The sequence below is a fragment of the Sinohyriopsis cumingii genome, chromosome 2 (assembly GCF_028554795.1).
Source record: "Sinohyriopsis cumingii isolate HCF-2022 chromosome 2, ASM2855479v2, whole genome shotgun sequence".
Lineage (NCBI taxonomy): Eukaryota > Metazoa > Mollusca > Bivalvia > Unionida > Unionidae > Sinohyriopsis > Sinohyriopsis cumingii.
The window spans coordinates 96,848,069-96,853,259 of record NC_142962.1 but is presented as its reverse complement, the minus strand read 5'-3'; the positions used below and the strand labels follow the sequence as shown (position 1 = coordinate 96,853,259).

At 34.0% G+C, this 5,191-nt stretch overlaps 1 non-coding gene across 1 annotated transcript; it reads left to right on the top strand.

Annotated features, from left to right (window-relative positions):
* Positions 1-5,114: 5,114 nt before the first annotated feature.
* On the top strand, positions 5,115-5,191 carry Trnaq-cug (transfer RNA glutamine (anticodon CUG)). The gene has a single exon. It is a non-coding gene; the product is annotated as a tRNA-Gln (tRNA).

Below are 5,191 nucleotides of genomic sequence, written 5' to 3'. Positions count from 1 at the left end.
ATTTGCTTTCTTGCCTAATTTTTTTTAGTTAGTTGTATAGTTGTTTGTGTTTGTATGTTGTATGATATATGTGTTATATAAGTCTATGTCCCGCCAAAACGTTCTAGGGTTTTTTTCCCGCTCTTTGGTTCGATTGTGGTCAGCCCCTTGCTACATTGTTACCAATCTTCAGTAGCGTTACATCACCCCACATATTCCATTCCTATTGTCCTTATAAAACAACCCCACTTTCCTTTGACGCTATACAAACCCAATATTCCCGATGTTCAATTCCCCTTGGGGCTAGAGTGTCCCAAGGTGTGATAAAAATAAACTTGAGGCAGTAGTGTCCCAGGGGTTTCTGTAATGTATTTTCCATTGAGGCTAAAGTATCCCCCTTCACTACTTATATATGCACAAATAGAAAGTCGATACATTATGAGTATATTCATACTGACCTATTGATGGTATGGTTGAATTATTATCAATACGATGTGTCCATTTACTAATTTTCATGAGTGAAATAAGTCCAAGATAGTCGTTAAAAATAAGTCAAGTGGGATTAATAATTAGTTTCAGTGACATAGTTTGTATACCGTTAAGTTTCTTTATTATAAATGTAATAACATATCAGTTTTCTTAATTGCTGATGGAATAAGGTCTAAAATAACGTGGGTGGAACAAACAGAAAACTGAAACTCCAAAAATGGCTTAAGCGTGAAAAACGAGTTGCGCTTACATAGTATTTATGTGGTTCAGTTACTTTTATTGTATCCGAATAACAATTTTCATGAGTGTAGGTAACAATGAATCCTTACTGGGTTGGTGGTGTAACAAGCGAACAAATGAAATTGCAAAAGCTCATTCATGCCTGTCATAAGCTTAAGAAAGTTTTAAGTTAAAACCAACAAGGTAAAAGATAAAGGTAGAAGAACAACAGGAAAAGACCCGTGGATACAAATCAATATGTATATAAGAAAGGCACACCTGGTCACAAATTAATCAAACTTATCATTTTAAGTACGTACTCGACTGAGAAGGAAAAATTCTCCTTTACACGTTTTACAGAATCAATATTACGGTCATTATCTGGCTGTTAAGCTCCAAAGTGACAAGTTTATTTCCAGATTTAGATTGACTGCAGTAGCTATCAAAGTGTTGGTTAGAAATCATCAGCATGCAAAATTTTTTAACTGGATGTTATGAAAGCCGGACCTGGGTAGGGGTGACAAAACCCCAAATTCGTTGGCTGGGAGTTATAGATGACTTTTGAGCAAATGAAAGTGAAAGCGTATGTCAGATGACAACTACAATTACAACGGTATTATTTCACACAGTTTGCAATATGCAACAAACGCAGTAAAAATATAAAACATGTTACTAAGTTTGGTTGTGTGTGCATTAAAAAAATGTCACCTGTATATCCAGTCTGAAAATCAACTTAGTATTTATTCTAGACGAGAACACGCATTTCCATTTACAGTCTGTTATAACAAGTATTAGTCTTATTTAAACCCCCGTTGATTTATTTTGTTGTCACAAACAAATGGGCATACAGGCAAATTTATAAACTAATACTAATAATGGGTAAATTTTTTCTAATCAGTCATTTTCATGAATTTGCGGATTTAAAATGGATCTTGCATCATCAAACACCAAGTACAGATCTAATGTGGATATTGCATCATCCAATACGAATTGCACCAAGTACAGACCTAATGTGGATCTTCCATCATCCAACCAAAGTTAAAGGAACGTGATCATGATCGATCGACTTGAGGAATGTTGTTCGCATAACACATCAAAAAATATGTTAAACTTTTCAAATTTCTTTCAAAATCAAAGCTCGCATTTATAAATAAATAAAAAAGACCTTAAATGTAGCTACACATTTAAATCTGAATTTTAAAGCCAAAGTTATTATGAACAGCATATAGGAAGTGTTTGATTTATTCTTTTATACCTTGTACATCTTTTCTTCCTGGAACTGAATGTATAAAGAGTAATACATATTTTGATACAGTACTGCATGAATGTTTGTCATATCTTGGTTCTGGAGAGAAAATAAAATTTAAAAGATGTATGTAAAGGAACGAGTATGGTACCTCTGTTAACTTACATATAGAACACATTCGTCGAATAAAGTGTTACATTTTAGTTATATTTCGAATGCATTTAAAACAATATACGACTATACATTGTATTAAAACGCATTCAGAAAAGACGGAAAAGATGTGTTATCGACAAAGAGGGTAGCAGATGACAGACCCAGTTTACTGTCTCACTGTTTTCCATCGACGTTCTCTATGATATCAATATCAGAGATGGAGAGAGGCACTCGAAGGTACATAAAACCAGCTTGAATAAAATGTGTTTGGTATATTACATGACAATAATGTGTAAATGTAGGAAATTGAGAGAGAGAGAGAGAGAGAGAGAGAGAGAGAGAGAGAGTTAGTTAGGCATATGATTCTTCCTAACACAGTACTCTAGATGACAAGTTTATCTTCTAATGTATTCTAGTTTCCCACATCAGAATTACCATTCTGTACTAATATAAATACCCCTTTTTGTAAAATATGTCTGAATTTTATTTTTCTTCTTTTAATTATAGAATTTTAGAGGCAAACATCTAGGATTTGCATGGGTTTGTTTGACCCATTCTCTGTCTTTCAGATTAACGGTTGCATTACTACATCGATAAAGTGAAATTCAGATATTTTACAATAATTTTAGACAGAAACATTTTACAAATTTAGATTGTACATATAACGCTTCAAATTGAATATTTCGTCAAATCAATGAATGCTTTTTGTGCGAAAATGAGATTTTTGGGGTAATACATTACTTGCACGGATTCATGCAGCCGACATTGTTGAAGTTTCAGGGTACAGTTTCGTAAATTGGTCCCTGGCAAATTTCTTAACTTAAGGCTACGGTGTGACTTTTTCAGCTATTATTGTTTACTATTTAAAGATATGGATATATTTGTGAACTGGGTGTTTTGGGTTTGTGTTGTTCTTGAAATTGATGTCAGATATGTAAACCTTCCTTAGTTACTCTGGAGTATGTTGATTGTGAATAGTCGGTTAGGAAGAAGAGTTAGCCTCCTATACCAGTAAATACATCATTTAGGGTCTTGCGGAATATCTCAAAAACGGCTTGGATGACAACTATTTTCAATTGCGTCAGCCTGTTCAGTACACACTGTTTTGCAGAATTGTCATCCAGGAAAAGAACTTATGTGAGCATCACATGGTGTCAAAAATAACATTCGGACATGAAAATTGCATGTAGAAATTTGGGGGTTGGAGTGCATAAACTTCTGCTATGAACTGCCATTGATTTCTTTGGTCGAGTGGATACTATTCTTATACTAAGTTTTAATATATGTATCCAGAAATATGGACCTTTCTGACCTCACTTGTGTATTTGATTTTTTATGATTTTATACTAGGTCGCTGATTGCGGCATTAAATTTGTACATAAAAACTGGACCCTGCCCCTGACTTGATATTATTATAGCGACATGATGGAATGATCGAACAGACTTCAACGCGTAATATCATTCAACAACAGATTTTAATGATCTTGAGTTTACTCGTAAGGATTTTTGCCACTATTTGTGTTTAGTTTTTCATTCAGACATAGCAGCCTATTTCGGTAACAGACGTTACACCCAAATTTCGATTGTCACTTAATTTCGGTTTGCAATCGACACTAATCAATGCTTGATTTCTCCATCGTTTTCAAACATGATTATGACTTTATGCTGACAGTTAAAATCACTGCTTAAGCAATTTTATTACTATATATAATCAATAGTTTTATTTTAAAATGTGTATCGCTTGTTGTGGAGCGTTACAGATATACTATAATGTATAGATGACACAAAATATCGAATAACATCAGGTAATGTAAGCTCAGTCACTGACAATTTACGTGCTTTACGTGGAAAACTAATTATAAAAAGTTAATACCTGAAGATTGCTTTTTGTTGTTTCGGATTAATTTGTATGCATTCTTGATGGAGCCTTTTAAAATAATTACATAACTGTATACTAGTAAACAATCTTTATTCATTTTAAGAACTATAATGCAGAGAGAGAGAGAGAGAGAGAGAGAGAGACGAAGAGGAAGAGGACAAGAAGAAGAAGAAGAAAAAAAAACTATGCATAAAAATGGAAACATAATTCTGAAGAACATACTTAAGAACAGATATTATACTTTCTAAACGTAAAAAGAAAGTAGTTCTAAAAGAGATATCGACACTTGCTGATGGAATATTTATCGCTACGGTGACGATATAATTTTTCTCCCCCCCCCCCGATATATTTCAACATATCAGTATGTTCAGCCTAATATCCTCACAATGAAGTTCTTGAGCTAAATGTCTGATGACAAAATATTTCAGTATTACCGATATGACATGTTTTAATGTTACCACTATAAAAATCGACCCGATCTAAAAAGATACTATGAAATGATGCTCCTTCACAAAAGATTGACTGACAAACTAAGAGATTCCAATAATATCTAATCAATATAGCAAGCGAATTAATCATGTTATTTTAGTTTGCAGATAATTGTTCTATTCACCGCATACAGTTCATAATTTATCTTACAGGAACCTTCATAATGTTCAATTCGCTTCTTATCTCAAGTAGTACATTAAAATTGCTATCCAGGTGACAATTTCACTAATAACGTTCGCATTTAAAATTACAAACATAATTCCCAGACAATACAATTTATTCTATTTTATAAATAATGATTCAATGTCACGAATATCAGTGTAATAGCAACCTGTTCTTCTGCGTGAATCTTACTTAAGTAGGTCAAAAATAAACAATTTATTCACGTCTTGCAGTTGTATTGCATTGTCCTTTGTATAATGAGATCGTATATATTCTCCCCTCCCCCACACATTTAAATCGTACCTTAAATTAAGGAGTTTTCATGAGACCGGACATAGCTCTGCTCATCATTCGAAACATTCAAGGCATTCACCATCGGATACAAGAAAACAAATGATCTCAGAGTTTAAATGCCCTTAAGCCCGTGGTTGTTGTTACGTCACAATAAATTCATGATGTCGCCATGACACGATGGCATGTCGTCACTAACAGCAAACGGACTGCTCCGGTGGCCTAGTGGTTAGAGCGTCCGCCTCTGATGCGGGAGGTCGTGGGTTCGAACCCCGGCTGAGTCA